At 43.6% G+C, this 18,507-nt stretch overlaps 1 protein-coding gene across 1 annotated transcript in view; it reads left to right on the forward strand.

The window, feature by feature from the left end:
* The window catches only part of plxna2 (plexin A2), a 188,986-nt gene that overhangs the window by 35,739 nt on the left and 134,740 nt on the right, over window positions 1–18,507 (forward strand). The gene's annotated exons all lie outside the window — the stretch shown is intronic.

An 18,507-nucleotide genomic window follows, 5' to 3' on the forward strand; every position in this document is an offset into this window, starting at 1 on the left:
CAAATGAACTATATTGTAATATATTAATGCTTCGTCAAATGATTGACAGATGAAGTGATATCAGAAGTGATGGTTTGTTGCAGCCCTGGTGGTTGCATTTGTGTCACAGTAGTTTGTCCTACATACTGACGATGCATTCTCGACTACATTTGGACAGCTGGTTGAAGGATTTGTCAGTATTACTTGGCTCCTCCTTACATTGGGCTGCCTGTTGGAGTGTGAGTGTGTCACAGAGCCATAACTGGCTCATATAGCCATCCCTCCCCCTACTAACAGCTGCACGAGGCTCAGTGGAAGATATTGAAAAAGGAAAGAGAGTTGCTAAAACCAATCTGATACCTCCTTTGGCAAGCTTTGTGTTATTCCAAGGCTGGCACTTCAACACAAATGGCGTCTGCCTGGGTTATTTTGGTCTCCATCTATTCATAATTAAATCAATACACCAATCAGACTGTGGTAGAGAGAATATTCATCCCATGTAATCCCCTGTTTGAGCCGTTTAATATTTTAGCATCTATCCTTACTTGGTTAAATGAGATGAGACAGAAGAGAGTGTCTTTTTTTCTCTCTTTGCTGCTGTTGCTTCTATTTTGTTTTTATCCTCCTGCTTTCTTCCACACTCTCGTTTGGAGCTGCCGCCTGACTTCTACCCATGCAAAGTAGCTTTACATGCTGCTGTGTACTTAGGCTCACTCCTCAGAGGGGCATGGCTGTAACCACAGTAACGCTTAAGTGCGCGCGGGGGGGGGGGAAGCACCAGGATATGGGCACCTACAGTTTGGGTGCCATGGTCCAGTGGCCAGAGCATCAGAACCTTGTAGAGTGCTTAGCCACAGAAACTGATCCTCATCACAATAGTAAAACATCTCAGACAACGTTCAGTAACAGAACACATTAGAAAGCTTCCCTTCAGTGACTTTACTTTTGATTTACTATTTGGTTTACTTTTACTATCCCTTTTTCTATCAAGAATGACAACTCGTTTATTATAATGTAAAACTACTCAAAATTAATTGACTTATCAATATAATGCATGCATGCAAATATTCTGCATTTTGAGATCTGAGAGAGGCAATCAGTGTGACGTTGAGAAATCACGTGGACAAGCAAAAAGCTTCCAACCCCTGTGCAGAAATTTGCATTCAGGTACATTTTTGAACAAGGACCCGGCTTGATTTGCATGCAAGCACACGATCATGCAGGCAAGGCCTCTCCACCTAATGTGCATGAAAGGGAAAAGAAAGACCACAAATAGCGCGGCGTAGTAGCAGTCTGCACCACTGTGGAAAGAAGACAGTATTACTTTTTAAATAGATTATGAATAATCAATAACGCTGCACGACAGACGCGGTGTGAAGATGGCAGCCTTCATCACAGCCAGTGTTGAGGTGTGATGTGCTCGAGTTCTTCTGAAATATGCGTTTACCTTGAGAGTGTTATCCATTCACTCCCTTGGGTGTCACAGGTAGGGCAGGGGGACAGGGTGACCTGATGAGCCCCGGCTGCAGCTCCCCTGCAGAAGGCTGATAAGAAGAACTACAGAGGCTACAGAACACTGGGAAAGACATAGATGGGGATGCTGCAGACTTCCTTCAGATCTGAGCATGACATGGCTATAGGCTGACAAGATGCTTCGCTGATGATACGCTTCTATACCTTCATGTCTTCCATGCAACCAAGGGAGACAGGCAGACGGGGGAAAGGGAGGGGTGTTGTGGCTGGGGATTCACAGTTAGAGGGTGGGAGTCATGATGAGAAAAAATAAGAAAAAAGTAGCAAGAAGAAGTAGAGATAGAAGGAAAATGAGGAAGGGAGGAAGAGACCGTTGAAATGTGAATTTAGTGCCGCCAAAGAAACCAGGGCTGCACCGCTGCCTGTAATTGGATTGGCTCCCTTCCCAAAGAATTCCCCCCTCTCCTGCCCTCCATCTCCCGCTTCCCCATTCAATCCTGAGCCACATCCCCTCCCCCCGCCACCCTCTTGCTCTCCCTGCAGACCAAGCTGCTGTATATGCTGCTGTTTCCTGGGCTTTGCTGGAGCATTGCAAAGCAGGAGGGATAGTGTTGGCGGATACTTCTGGCTGTGGCCGGCTTTTGTAGGGGATTGATGAAGGAAGAGGGGTTAAGAGGGTGAAGAGAATGCATATACACTGGAAACAATAGCACTACAATTGTGAGCATCGAAGCACTAACACGTTGCGATTGTGTGTGTAGGTTGTGAAGTGTAAGAATTTCACCGAGTGAATCAAACAAGCAAATCTATATTTTTGTCCTCACTCCCTCTGCTTGGAGTGAAAGCTAGTACTATGATACAAGAGCGATGTAGTTAATGTGTTGCATGGGTTGTAGACTTCTGGGTGGCACCCATGGAGGCAGTGATTGATTGTGGAGGCCAGCAGATGTTCACCTCAGCAGAAAGCTTCGAGATGGCAATCAATATTCTTTTTTTTTTGCTGCTACAGTAAACCAGTTCAAATCAGGACCAAAACCAGACCTGTAGCCCACTCTAAGCTAACGTCAGACGCTGTTTCAGTTAGCTTGTACTGTAGCCCTGCCCATAAGTTAATGTCCTATTTAAATTCCAGGCCGAGATTTACATCGATACTTTCAAGGCTGTATATTACACTCACCATGCTCCATCATTCGCACTATCACTCCCATATACCCCGAGACCAATAGACCGCTACAGGACTCTGCGGGGTCAAATTATAGAGATAGGCAATCTGTTATGCGGCGTATACAGGATACACATTACCCAAGAATTGCATCATCTAAATTGGAATATGCTGTGTGGGGTTCACTTTGTACTTGAGCATGGACTTAACCCACACGGGGACCGGGGTTGGTGGGAAGTAACGACGGAATTAAGGAAGAGGAGAGTTGCAATGAGCACTTCCTTTGATACAGATGGAGAGGAAGGACACGGCTGCACATGTGAAATTGGATGTTGAAAGGCAATCCAACAGTAGTTGAATGCAGAGGTTAAAGCGAGCTCAGCAGAGGCACATTGAGGATTCCCTTGTTAATCAGAGTCAATTTGCAGACAGTGAGAATGAGCCTCCTCCATCATTTCTCTCAGGCAGAGCAGCATGGGGTTAAGAGCTGTTGAACCAAAGACCAAAGCAAGGCATTCCCATGTGGCTTCCTCTCCTGTGTTCTACATTCAACCACATTACCGAGGCCTGTATTGGTTTTCTTAAGTAAATCACAGTATGTTGTATTTGAGTCATGAAGCCATGTTTGTTATTTCAGCATGGCCATATTTTGACCTGCATTCCATGCTTCGCTTATTTTAGTCAACCACAAATCACGGTGGCGAATATGAGCGGCGAATGGAAATCAGAACTTGATTAGTGGTGGCTCGTATCGGCAGTAAACCATGGATGAAAAAAAGTCTTCCGGCTCTTGATGATGCGCTGCTTTCGGCCTAATTAATTCTTCTCAGCATGCACTGATGAATAATCAGGAATTGGTTTGGATGATGCCCCTGGCAAATGAGGGCGACAACATGAAACGATGGTTCAGGTGTTTAACTGGACAAGTCTTGTTGAACTGGTTAGCACAGCCGAGGGTGGGTGGCTGACTCACCTGGCTCCCAGACTGGCCTAAATTGCGCCATGAAGTGTAATGCAGAGTGCCACCGAGGGTAGCAGCTGATTGCAGGGCCCAGGGTGTCACAGACTTGAAAAGCTTGCAAATGTAGGCAGCTGCTCCTATAGGACCCTGCTGGGCAAGTGGTCAAAGCCCCACCCCCACATCCTCGTTATGCTGGGTTCTCCCTCAATGCGTCCTTTGGATTTGTCGCCTTCAAAGAGAATGTCATCTGAGAGCTTTGCCAGTCGGTTGCCTGTCAACCCAGAGGCTGCTCACCTGCTTGATCTGTGCAGCCTGGACTGGTCTGACCTGGATTTCTTTGAGGAAGAAAGAGTTGGCCCAAAAAGATCTGTTGTCACTTTATTCCAAAGGCTCTGTGTTTGCTGGAAGTAGAGAAGGTCACCCAGTCATGCAAAGATAGGTAGTCACTGAATCCAAAGTTGCTTCCAAAATGGTTTTCATTTATAGAAAAAAAAAACCCTCCTGTTTGTATGAACGTAGCAAGTCAAATGGTCTTTATGCAGATCCTTCAGAGGTGCGTATGTTAAAAGGCTGAGCAAAGGGTTTGACTTTTTGACTGAATGGGTGAATGGTATCTAATGTTATCCTTTGAATGATCAATATCATAGAGAAGCTTGACGTTGAGTCCAAACAAGTTTGATACAAACAAACACCAAGTTCTCTTCATTTCATCTTGAAACTTTTATTTGTTTTTAGTTAGTCATTAGTGGCGACTTTATGGGATCGTGAATAAACAATCCAGAATTAATCATTTTAATGCCCTTTATTTAACATCCATTGTCACTGCATGACTGGCATTAACCTTGAGCTGACATGAAGAGAAACACAATTACTAGTTAAAAAGTGCTGCCACAATTGCTACCAGGTGAGGTTTATTTCCAATCATCATGGTATAAATTGTTATTTTTGTCCCTGAATGCCTTCCATAATAGCCATTGAATTACTTTGTTTCAAATTGAATGGTGTGGTCCAATTATTCCCACACAGAACAAATCATTGCTAGCTTTTGTTAAACTATCGTCTTTGTTGTTTGTTTAAGGTTTAATGAAAACCCACAGAATTCAATACACCTGTTTATAATGCGGACAACAAACATTTCAAACTTCTCAAAATGACAAATTGCCAAGCTACATGGATACATAAGGAGCCCTTTAGCTGAGATGACAGCTGCCAATATGTGTCCATTACTTCCATCTTCAAAGCTCTCCCTTTCTAGATTGCCTTCAATCTTTTAAATCATGTTTAACTAAGCGATAAAACCTATTTTTTTTTTCCTACGGGCAACGGCTGGTAGCCAAGTGAAGCCTGCACAAAGTACTTCTGCCAGTAAACAACATTTTCCCTCTCAGCACAACCTGCAGCACTTTCTCTAAGACGCTAATTTAAATGTCCTACGGTAAAACCAGCTGGTTGTGGAGAAATGCAAATCTGAGTTTAAGATTTTTCTGTCAGTATGTGGACCTCGTGTCAACACTCACTGATTTCTGTAACTACAGTGTTGTAACCTTGAGTTGGGCTTTTTTTTTCTTGTCGCCATCTTGTTTTTTGGAGCCAGAAGTGTCCATTTTTGGACAAGAGGGTTGAACCAAGTTGCGACACCCTGTGTCCTGATTTAGAAGTTGCTGTTGAAGCCACATCCTAAAATATAGGGCTTTGCTTCCTTGCTTTTGGCGGTTTTCCTCAAATTGGGAGCATCATCTACTCAAAGATTTGACACCAAAAAGTTACTTTGAAAGTTGTTATTCATAGAGGTAAGGAGGAGTAGGGTGTTTGTTTGTTTTGTGTCAGAGATTTCAATATCATGAAACGTCTTTTTCAAATCAGTGAACTTGTGAAAGCACTGATGATAAAAAAAAAAACATTGAAAATGTCTCTAATGGCCTTCGTTTCAGAACAGGACAGTACCAAAAGGAAGGGAGGCATTACCTTTTTTATAGATCAATACTTCACCATACCGTACATGTTTAAAGATTATACATCTCTTATCTTATCCTCCATATGAGTTTACCTGAATGTTGTGGTAATTTAAAACAAATAATACCCATTTTTAGTTGCCTGGGACTTTTATTTTGGTTACCGTGGTGTCAAAACAAGGACATATATTATGGGATTTTTACTAGAGTTTAAACATCTTGCCTGGTGACAAACCTAGAAGGTACACCCATTACTTAAATACAGTCGTAGAAGCTAAATCACAGATGGTTGTTAAGCATCTCTAACCTTTGCTGCAAGACATGAAGACCTTTAAGCATTTCCATTTCTCTCTGCAATGTGCTCGAAAGAGACTCGGGTCTCTCCTGAACATTGATGATGAACTCCATAGAAATATTCTGTCAGAACTGTTTTAACACAGCTGTAGAAGTTCTGATGAATATTGTGGTATATATCATTGAGACAGAAGATGTTATTCACGCAAAAGGCATTAGTATGTCTTTGGTGGGTCCGTAAGAATGACTTTGATTTTAACTGACTGTGTAAGTGTGATTACAGGCTGTGTGGGTGGTTTGAGTTTGGAATTGGTTGCCATTGGTTTTTAATGACCATACCCATCAATAGTCGAGCTTATGAGTAGTTTGTTCATTGGAGAATGGTCTGATGTCTGTATGACCTTCCGGAATCTGGCCTCCACTTGACCCCCTTTCTGCTCAGTCCTTAACCCTGAGCCGGATAAAGGAGCGGCTGGCTGCAGCCTCGGGCTACAGCAGTAGGCCGTGTCTTTCATGGCTGTCTTCTATCTGCCAGACCAGGTCCAGGCTTCTCTAAAGACTCCACTTTTAGTAGGCAAAGGAAAGACTGAGAGCCCCTGCTGTTCCATTCATCCACGCCTTATATCTGCTTTTTCCTCCTGAGTCTTTCTGATTCACACCGTCTCCTTTATCTCTACCTCTATGTCTCTGTCTGTTATCCCCTCGTTCTTCTCACAGCGGTGAGTTAAACGTAGCCTGCTCATTCAACCCGCTTGTCCCCTCTCTTTTTTCCTCTTTCTCCGTGTCCCTTCTCTCTGTCCCAGTCCCCACTCTCACTCGCAGTCTTTTCCTCCTCACTCTCCCCTGCTCAGACTATTACAGTGACACAGCCTACCCTGCAGTGATCTCATTAATCACATTCAAACAGCTCTCTGTTGCTTTCTCGGCTTTCTCTCCGTCTCCCTCTCCATTCTCTCACTCTAATTGCTTGCTCTTTTCTCTGCCAGTGTCTCGAAGGAAGCGTTTTTCATTATCTAACAACAAGAGACAAATGCTCACACAGTGCATACTTTTTTAACTACAGATGGTTTATATACATATGTAGACTTAATATAGCCTCAAGATATGCAATGGTATGCAGCCATGCCAATGTAGCCCAATCCCTAAAGACACCCATAAGAGAATCTACATATGTTCCTAGATTTGTTGTGCGAGGGTTCTCGTTAACTTCTTTTCCAAAATAGACGATTTTTCTTCTGCGCAGACGACTTGATTTGAATCATTAGATTTGTTGTTGACTGTGCTTTCTCTTTTTGGAGAAAATAAATCACCCTGTCGAGTGTATCCCATAATTGGCATTTATAAGCAAGATTAATTAACCCATTGTTGATTAGAGGCACTTTTCTGCAGAGATGATACATGCAGAATGAAAATTGCTTTATTAATTCTTTGATCGCATTCTCTCTTTAATAGGGCCACTAATTAAGTTGATGACAGAATGAATTCTATTGCTCGTGACCATTTCCCCCCATGTTTCCTCATGTCTAAGTACTTGGGGCCTTCAAGAGGAAAATTAAACATAGATCCTGGTTTACACTGCTGCTTACATGTAGAGCCTGGGAGTCTTTCTATCCCTGTGGTAGTGGAGTGTGTGGGTTTTTTTTACCACCGTTTGGAGCAGTTGTGTCATTAGGATTGGGAAGCCACATCAAACATCGCTGACTACCCAGATCCATGTCTTCCTGGTGAGGCTGACAGTGAAAAAAACGGCTGCCTGTTTCCATGTTTCCATGTTTCTCTCTGTAAGACTTCCACTTTCTAAACCTTATGAATATTTCTTACCCATGCATCTTGAATTTTCAGCATGCAATAAGAAATGTAAGTTTGAAGCATTATGCGAGGGAGCTGAGATGGAGGAGGTCGGGCCTCCCAGCTTATCAATATTCCTGTGTAGTTTGCAGCCAGTGTAAGCACCACGGGGGGAACATTTGAAATTCATAGAAATTCTTATCAGTAGTAACGTTGCTGTTATTGATCTGTTACTGTGGAAACAAAAGAGTTCACATTTAGGCCTTGTTATTTTTTCATGCCTGAGGTAAAAGACTCACTGCTCCAACGACTTCCAACATCTCCACCAATCATAAAGAAAATTCCTCTCTGTGTCAAATAAACTTTAAGTACGCAGCGCTTGACTTTTGTCCTCTGAGTTGCCAGCTGGCATGCAATATGAGTTCTTTCTCTTCTTCAATTTCCCCGCTGACCTTGCTGAAGTACGCAGAGAGCGAGACGGGACAGACAGAAAGCGAGTAAACATCTCGAGGACAGAAAAAAAAAGAAAAAAAAAGCCCAGAAATAGATTAGCGAGTAACGTCTGTCAAAGTGGATGGCTGGCTTTGTGCCAGGCTTTATTGATTTGCTTTACAAAGCACTTGAATGGGCCAGATAACTGTGATTAGCCAATTCATTACTGCTGGCTCGTGGAGTGCTCCAAAATTAAATAAAAGGGGGAATAGGAAGGACAGAGAGGGGATGAGGCAGAGCAAGCTATTACTTTGTAAACTTGCACTGAGAAGTCGAAGCAGGCCTGATACACAGCGACTCTTTTTGAAGTTCTTGATGAATTTCCCTACTTTACATGCATGGTAATGATTGTCCTCATTAGAAGCAGTTACAGAACGAAAACACGCATTGTTTGTGTGTGATCGCATGCATAATGATTCTAGATTACTCAAGGAGCCAAAACAGCGTTTCTCTCATCGTCTTTGCAAATGTGTGCCTCCACTTCAAGAGCTTTCAAGTAGCACTGCGCCATTAGATCTCGGAAATGAGAATTGTTTCTGCTTTGATGATATACTAAACTGTTGTCTGCGCAAAGGCAAACTGAGTGTGACGGCAACTAATGTTCCCGTCTGATAGTTAGACAGCTTTACTGCTCCTCTGTCTCCCGCTTCATACGAGGCAGCAGCAGTTATCAGGCCCCTTTCGAGTTAAGCCTGCCTGGGTGACAACGTTGTTTCATGTATTTATACGATCACACAGTGTTTACAGGAAGTTTTTATGGCACTGCTTCTTTGATATATATGCATTTTGACGCCCTACAGTCGTCTGGTTATCATTTATTATGAATGTTATGACAATAAGTATTAAGAATCGTCGTAGTGCGCCACGTTCCTTCTTGTTGAGACATTACAGACGCCATTTCCCTGGAGATACTCCTGTTAACCTACAAAAGCTGCATGTTGAATCTCTGACAGTGAAGAATGGAGGCGAGAAGGTTTTTATCACTCTCCCTGATATTTCCTCCCGCTCCGATTTCTGTTCTGAACACACTCTTATCTCTTGCCTATCTCTGTCTCCCTCTCTCCTCAGGCCTGTTGAGTAACTGCAGCTAGCCATCAGCCTAATGAACAGTGATACAGTGCTAATAGCATGTGATAATATTTCAAGCCGTTGGTAATCTCCGATCACTCAGGCTCTACCTGCTCGTCATTCCTGCGCCCCCTACGCACAAACACACACACACACACACACACACACACACACACACACACACACACACACACAAATGCTGCATCTCTTTCTCTTGACAGCTGCATGTCAGGCCTTGGCCTCACGCTGTTTTGAAACAGAGCCGTCAGCCGAGGCTCGCTCTTAATAGTCCAGCCGCCCAGTGAAGACGTCTGCAGTCTTAATGGGATCGGACAGCTCTTTCTGCATAGCTCGTAACACAGTTCATACAGGACGGAGCATTTACTGAAAGCTCATGATCCGGTTTACGCATCATTCTTCTTATATTAGAGTTGTCCGACACTGATATCAGCATTAGAGATAAATAAGATGCAGCGTAAATTGATGTATCAGCAAGGGCGCAAGTCAGGATGCAAGATGCATCAATCTCACAGCATCATTTATTACCCCACAAACCACAGCACCGCTCGCAACTCAGTCAACAAAACCATTCTACATATGCACTTCTAGCAGGTGTGAATTGCTATTCAAAGCTAGCTAAATGATATCAATCAGTGATTTCCAGTCCCACGTTTGAAGGCTTTCCTTTTCTATTCAAAGCTCCTGTAGAGTAGCTGAAGAGTCATGTGTGCGCTGGTGCTGGAGAGCCAGTAACAGCCAGTGCTTCAATCGAGGCATCAGAATCAGTATCTGGCGCGAACAATGTGTAATGGAACATTTGTACTTTAGACTCCTTGAATTTAAATGCATGTAAGAGAGCTCGCTTTCAATATGTTCCTTCCAGAGAGCGTCCGCTGTCTGACCCCTCGAGCGTTGATATAAAGTACAATGTCACGGCCGTGTAATGCCATTACACACCACACGCTTACAGCCGAGATTGAAAAAGAGACACACAGAGGAAGGTAGAGTTTAAGAGGTCACAGGTATCATTTGAATAAAGAGAAAATATAGTCCATGTAGAATATGTGATAAGTCAGAGTGTGTGGGTGGATAGATTGCTCGACAGAGTCTGTGGAAAAGGAAAGGGGAGAGATGCCAAGTTGCAAGTAAAAAAAAAAGAAGAAGAAGTAGGAAAAGAACTTGTTATTGTTAAAAGCACCTGCAGCACCGAAAAGCTCATGCCGGGCAACCGAGGGGGCATTAACCAGGTCATGATATCAAAGAAAAGAAGGGGGGGCCCGGGGCCTCTTTCAGCCGCAGGTCAGCTCAGACACTGCTGTTATTCATTAAACACTAATGGTTAGCGCTTGGGAAAACATTATCTGGGCCCCTGGTAAGTTGTGTAAAGGTAAAGGGTCAGGGCCAGAGGAAAGTCTGAGGCATCCCTGTGCTCGGTGACTGTGTCAGATTGGATTAGCAGTCCAGGTGAGGAGGTGATGATTTGATGGAATCACAGCACAGCAGCAAACCATAAACATCCCTCCTTTTTTTAAACTCCTCTTAAAGGGGGCAGCTTGAGATTTCTAAGGGGAATAACGTGTTACCGTCAGTCGTAGTTAAGTGTTTTGGTGTATTTGGCAGCCGCAGTTTGGTGCCACTGGAAGCAGCTGTCGGCTCAGCAGGGTGCAGTGATAGGGGAGGCGGTTCTTGTGTTTGTGTGCGTGTGTGTGTTTGGCCTACATTAGCTGACTGTGTTGATGAATTAGCAGAAAAACAAAGAAACCAGTTGTTGGTTCGTCTTCTACTGGTTAAATATGGTGGTTAGAAGGCAAACATCTTTTCAACAAAATTAGCATGTTGCTTCCCTGAAGTCTAATGTCTTAGTTCATGATGAATGTCTTTAATTTTGTTGCATTTACACTCATGTTGTGTACGGTCTCTTTCACGCAACACTTTTTAACTCCCGACTCATCAGCAGATGGGTCTGCGGCCCTCAGCTCGAAAATATGACTACATGACACTTTAGGCTGCACGGTTAAGCTATCAATAATAAATATGCAACATCTGGTTACTTCAACTTTTGAGATATAGCACTCAAGCCAAGTTTGAATCTTACTTTTAATCCTGACGACGATCGTTTTACAATGGATCCTAAAAGTCATTAGGATGTGGCGTATGCACTGCTCAACAGTCGAAGTTCTTGTTCTTCGTTGAACATCCGAGCTCCCCGGTTAAAGTTATAAAAGATTTTTTTTTGGTTTTGTTTTAAGAAGTACCAAAGTAAAAGTTCTGATAATGACGTCCGGACACGTACATCTTCAAAGATGTCATCATTGACAGTTTGAATGTAACCTGTCCCTTGGCTGAATTCTCTTTGTCTGACCTGTCCATTTACTGCACCGGTTTTTTTGTTGTTTTTTACAAGAATACAACTTGGACTATTTAAATTTAACCGAAGTCTTTTGGCTCATGTTTATTTGAAGAACAATCGTCATCCCAAATGACGTAATACTGGGGTCCCTATAGCATCATTTTTCAACAGGTCGGGCTCCTGACCAATCTGTCTCCTCTTTTTTATACCTTAGAGTGAGAACTGGTTGGTTCAACAAAATGTGCACTCTTTGTTGTGCTGCGTATCAACATTTTTCTCACTTATTTGTATGAAGGAAGTGTTTGAAAACTCCCTTGATCATACATTCAAAAGACAGCACGTGTTTCACTCTATTTCCAGAGTGTTTCATCACACACAAACGCATGCACACACACGCACATACACTGGGGAGGCGAGGAGGGGCACTTTTTGGCTTCCAACTGATTAGGAAACGAGAAACACTTGTGTCATGGGTTTTCACGCTAATAAGCCCAGATTGTTGCGGCTTGGGGGGGAACATTTTGGTGCAGGTATGTGTGCTGTGTTTGGGCTGGGAGCTGGATTAGAGGGTGAGCAGGAGGGGGGGGGGCGGTTTGGTTGGATGGATGGATGGGAAGGATCGGAAAGGTGGTGTGGGATCAGATGACTGTGTCGGCTCCCCAGGATCCTTGGCTGAAAGGGGATAGGAGCGTGTTTGGGTTACAGCATGCTGGGAGTGCTGTCTTCTTTAAATAAGACACACTTGAACACAGTGCTGCTGATCAGATTAGTGCGGCTGATCAGGTTTCTCAGCAGGTTGTCGGCTCCCACTGTCTGAACATCTCGACCAGGAAACGCTGTTCGTGTTAAACACAGTGCAGAGCAAAGGGATACACGCGTACCAAACACAGTTGTTGTCTGGCTTTAGTTGGGAATGAGACGATCATAGTAGATGGATTTTACTGAATTTGTCATGATCAATGCAGCGGGGGGGCTTTTAGAGCTGTGAACATCTGTCCTTTTGTTCGGGAAGTTTTGTTTTTTTTTTGCCTTTCTGCGTCTGCACTCTTTCTCAAGGGCGACGTTATTCTTTCTGGCAGTATAGAGAGAAATCCGACAATAAAAACGTACCTATGGGACTCAGTCTGATACAATAGCAGCAGGATGAATTGTACAAATCGAGCTGTGCCGGGTTCTATTGTTAAGTTTTCTATTGTGTGACGAGATGGAAATTGTTTCTGTTCTCGGGACCCTGATGAATCCACCCCTCAAAGAGCAGAGATCACTGAAACAACATCACACAGAGAGAAAAGAATAAAACAAGAACATCATCAGAAAGGCAGCACTTTGGTTTGGATCTCCATTTCTTTTCTCTTTTGCTCTTTGCTCACACTCTGCTGTCTAAGACTATTCTCTTTTATCTCTTCCTCTCTCTACTTGCATATCCACTCTTCAGCATCTTTGCCCTTGTTGTTTTTCCTCATATGTCCATTCCCCTTGTAGCTCTTCCCTCTCTCTCTCTCTCTCTCTCTCTCTCTCCCTCTCTCTCTTTCTTATTCTCCGTGGCACCTCACCCGTGATCCATCCAGGCCAGGCTGCAATCCCTTATAAGGCTGGTGGAAGCCCCAATCTGGCCTCTTATTTCCATATCAGATCTGCAGTATCGGACAGGGTTTTTACAGGATCAGGACCGGAATGTGATGCTGCCTCTTCATCGGCCGTGCTGTGACACTCTCTGGGAACCTTCCCTTCTCTCTGCTGCCGTCCTTCTCGCCGCTTTATCTCCTCTCACCTCTATTTCCCCTCGCCAACTCATCCTCTCCATCTTGCACCTTTATCCTTCCTCTTTCCCCTTCATCCCTCCATCCCCTTCTCAGCTGCCGCCGTCGCTCCCTTTTTTCCAACCAACTTTCTCTTGCATCACATAGAAGGAATCCAATGTTTGGGGACACAGCTTTCTCAGATGGTTGCTCATGCTCAGTTCATAGCTTATACAGCGATGCAGCCGCAGACAGCCAAACAAACGACTAAGCCACATCTTAGAGCGAGACAAAAAAGAGCAACGCAGTAAAGCCATACAGTACAACTCCACAACAAACACTTAGAAAAAAAAATAAAAAATAAAAAATTCTCAAAGGACATCTGCAGTTTGGGCTTACATTATATCTAAAGCTCTCTCTCCTTCGTCATCATTACATCTTTCCGTCTCTGAGTCTCTTCCGTCTTTTCTTTGCCTTACGCTCTCAGAGAGCCTGTTCCTCATTACAATTTGATGTTTCCAAAAGCTTTTTTCCTTCCCTGCCGAGCTTTAATATGTAAAGTGTCGGCTTTCCTGTGAGTGTGTGTGTGTGTGTGTGTGTGTGTGTGTGTGTGTGTGTGGTTTGGTTTGTTGTCCCAGAGAATCTGTTTCAGATTAAGCTCGCTCTCATTGAGCTTCCCCTACGCTCCCACATTTGGGCCTTGCTTGGCAGTGGAACCTTTGGTAGTGAATCTCATCCAGGCCTTAATTGTTTTAAAAAAAAAAAAAAAAAAAAAAAAAAGCTGGCAGACCGCGCGTTTCTCGTCGGCTTTGGTTTGTCTTTTCGATCCGTCGCTCTCTGTTCTCTCTTCCATTCCACCACACTCTTCCTTTGTTCCTCCGTTTTTTCCCCCTCCCAGGGTCTGACACAAATGGAGGGATGAAGGGATGAGAGGGGATCTCATATAGCCTATAATGCTCGTCTCCTCTGGGGCCTGTATAGCTCATTAACCTACGTTAGACTCCACATGCCTCCATTAAAGAGGGACACCTGGCTCCCGAGGGCCCGACGGGGAAATGACAAGTCCAGTCTCCTTTCCCTTCATCAGCATCCTGTATGCTCATAAAGGAAGGACTCATTACACTTCATATCTGCACGTGCAACACTGCCCGGCCTTTGTTGCTGCTCTTGCACGACTTCCTTTATTGTGGCTACGCTGGTTATTGATGCTGATGTGTTGATTTCTCCTCCTATAATGTGACGTGTACTGTATACTACACATTGAAATAATGACATCCGAAATTATATCCTTGTGGCTTTCAATGAATAACAAGTAGCCCCGGCTTCGCGCTTGAGAGCTGGATGTAAACAGCTCCCTCACACCCAGCATCTCTGCTCGACTGGAAAGACTCCGTATAAGCTGCTCGTACAGTGGCAACGCTCAGATTAGCCAAAGTCCTTTTCAGAGCCAGGGCAGCGTCAGCTCCACTGAAGGGGTTATGCATTGAAATGTATACTGTGAGTAATTGCTAATGAAAAGGCTAAAACTTGTTGGGTGAAGCGTCCCAAATCTGTGTTCTGGTCCCCTGGCCGGCCCTTGTTAATCTGCTTTGTCGGGACTTCTCCCGTCTAATGTTTCCTCCCCTCCACTCTGTGATACCATGTGTTGCAGAGTAGGGATGTGCACCAAACCAGCCGCCGCTAACCGGGGCTAAAGACATAGCCCGGCTGATGCTCCAGTTACATGGCCTACTCTACATGTAAACAAGCACAGTGATTGATGGTATCTTGTGGCCGAAGCATGTCTGGCCCGACTTTAATCTAGACATTTGAGATAAAGATGTATGTAGGCTGTTTCAGGTTGGACTGGCATCCAGCACAGGCATGTGGATGATAAGCTGCAATGAGAATAGAGAGCTGGAGGTGCTAGCCTTGCTAATGTTAGCCACACTCAGCAAACAAAATGAATTCAAACGAAAGTTTCCTAATGTCCAACCATGAAAGAAGTTTTCCAGCATCCGATAAAGCAGAGTAAGGTTTTCAATGTAAACTTAGTGATGTTTTCCTCTGTTGTATGTCAGTGTAAACTACATATTTTTGTTGCTTTACACAGACTTTCAAAAAACAGGTCACCCAATATCTGGTGCTTAATGCGTGTATTTGTGTCCCTGTGTTATTGAGACAGCTATAAATGTTGTTTGATTTAGATAATCGCATCAAAGTAGCTGCTAATGTGATAAGTCTAATGCTGCGAAAAACAGAATTGCTTTTTTGCAATGCCACCCTGCCAGAATGCAAAATGCCATCAAATTTTTTGTGATATTGTGTATTCACTTCCTTTATCCTTCCAGTTGGTCTTTTGTTTTTCTCACTTTCCTCTCTGTCCGCCTGTCCTACTCTCCCTGAGCGTGTCGATCTTTCAACCATGCATTTCTGGTGCTAAAGCGAGTAAGTTGAACTGCATCACTTCAATGTCAGACTCCATGTTTTCCACTACACTGACCTCTTTGTCTTCCACCTCCTGCAGTTTCTCTATCCTCTGCTCGCCCCTCTTTTTCTTTATTCTCCACTACTCCCTCTCAGCCAGAGTTATGCGAGTGTGTCTGGCAGACACAAGGATGTTAAGGGAGTTACAGCGACCCGGAGCAGTCTGGAGATTCTCTTTTCACCATTTTCTCATTTTTCTTCCTCACTCAGTGTGTTCCTCCTCTTACGTCTGGCCGCCTTTCAGTCCACAGTCCATCTCCAGTGCTAAGAAATATTAGCATATCATTGCCGTAGGGGTCTTCAAACTTTACAATTAATAGGTTTCTAATGGTTCCCCAGGCCTCACCATTATGTGACCGGGCCCTCTTAGCCTAATCCAGTGGGGACCATATGGGCAGCTGCCCGGCTCCATACACTGGACCCAGAGGTCTATTGAAACCAATAGGGAAGCAGAGCCAGAGTGTATTTAAATCCAGAGGAGCTCCAGGCTTTATTTAAAAACCAAAGAAAGTTTATTTGTTTGAGTTCCTCAGAGATTAAACGGGGCGCAGAAGGGCTCCCCCTTCCTTTAAAAAGAACCTCTTGGGTTCAAGGTGTGAACGTGCACAGACTGCGCGTGCATTTGATTTTAAATCATCTTCTGGCTTTTCTGACTTAAACTCCCGGCCAAGGTGAACGTAGCACACACATCTGGCAGGCAGAGCGAGAGAATCCACAGAAGAGACCACCGATGAGCCCAACTGTCTCCTCCGTGTAACATGACGGTTTTGACTGAAACATCAACAGATTAAAGTAAACATGGCTCCTGACACTCTGACAGTGTTGGCATATTCACACCCACAAGGGTCACTGCTGCATATTGTGTTTATTTTCAAGCACTGGGGTCGGCTTGAAAAAAAGAAGGTATTGTCTGTGTTGTAGGTTTAGGAGAGGCTGTCTCTTTGGATAACATTCACATATTTATAGACTGTCATTGTGCCTTCAGTTGTTTTGCTTTCTCCTCCAAAGAAGCCATGATTGTCTGTGACATCTGGCTGAAAATCACTTTCTAGGTTTAAAGTAAACATTTTCCAGTATCATCCGACTCTGAGTTTAAAAGTCACTAACTTAAAGTCAGTTAACTGGGTTGGTTCAACAGATACAAAAATACTTAACAGTCCTGCTGTTATAAGGTAGCCTGTGTGTCTTTATATGCAATCCAAAATGACTTTATCAGTGATGGAATTGTCTTAAATTAGTATTTCCATAAAATGTGTAAAAAATCCCCAAACTCCAATTCCAAAATGTTGCAGCATGTTTTTATTCAAAGGCAAAAGTTTGGGATTTTTAATCAACCTTTTTTAAATTGTAAAGAAAGTTTTTTCTGTGTGAAACCATTTTTAATTCTAAATGTATTCAACTTGAAATGAAAAAATGAATAATTGCTTTGTGAATAGTTTTGAACTCGAATATATTTTTAATTGCACAAGTTGGTCTTTTAAAACCAGCCTGTTTAATTATATAATAGTGACACAAAGGCGCCTCAGACACAAATTTCTGCCGTCCATTCGTGACAAAACTTCCCACCCTTACAGAATTTGCCCTTGTCCACTCTTCAGGAAACTCACAGTGATCCAATTTGAAAATCCAATCCTTCCAGATGGACTTGAGAATAAATTACTAAAGGTCAAACGAACCGACGAAGCAGCTAACAAGGCAGTGCAGCACGGTCAACACCTGAGTGGAAAGCAGCCAGAAAAGCTCTCTACTCATTACACTTTCTGTCAATGGAAAGAAGATTAAAAACGACTAAAGACTGTGTCTCCTCTGCTTGGGCATTTTTCCTCAACATGATCCACTTAAGCTTTTAACGTAATGCATGTTATATAGAGGGGTTGTGGCGTTACAGTACACACTGTATGCAACTCTCTCTCTTATTCTAGTGTGAGTGAATGCCAGACAGGACAATAAGCGCTGACTCAGGCTTTCTACCTCCCTGTCCAGGTAATGGCCTGTAGCGGTACTGCAGCCTGAGACCTGCCAGGGGAGGAATGACATTTATTGCCACCTTAACTCGCTCATTAGCCAGCTTCACAATCTTTCTCTCTATTCACTTCACAGAGGGTAATGACAATTGCACCATTTTACACTGTTTTTTTTTCTGCTCATCCATTTCAAGGCTATCAAGATGGAACACTCAGACTGTTTGGAAAATGGCTTCTTCTCCTTCTTCTTGGCTGCGATTCATTGCACTCTTAGTGCGATATCACCGCTACATGCTCACCTAGAGTGAGCTCATCTTTTAATCAGGCCTGATCCAGGAGACTGATTGGCCCTATTGTTCAGTGTACAGGCTGTGCAAATGTGAACAGTGTGAATGTGAATTCCATGCCATCTAAATAGACAAACACACATTAGTGAACACACACACCTGCGTACACACACCTGTGCACTGTGTTGCACAAACTCACATCTTCATTATGCCAACTTCTTTGGTTGATTGGAGGGTTGTTGTGTGATGTTGATGTGGGACAGGCTCAACATAATACCTTGTCTCCTCTCTGGCTGTCTGACTCTGTCTTCATTAGGGGACAGAGGGATTTAGGAAGGGAGACGCAGAAGTATCAGCAGCAAAACGAAATGCAAATAGCAAAAAATTTAATTAAAACATCAGCAATTGAGGCCTACTTATTGTGCTGCATTGTGCTCTCTGTCGCTGCTGCTGACAAACATGAAAACCAGTAAGATTGAAGTGTGTTTGTTTAGTGGGCGTGTGAGCACAGTTTGTCCAGTCAGGCTAGTGT

The sequence above is a fragment of the Symphodus melops genome, assembly GCF_947650265.1.
Source record: "Symphodus melops genome assembly, chromosome: 13".
In the NCBI taxonomy this organism is placed as follows: domain Eukaryota; kingdom Metazoa; phylum Chordata; class Actinopteri; order Labriformes; family Labridae; genus Symphodus; species Symphodus melops.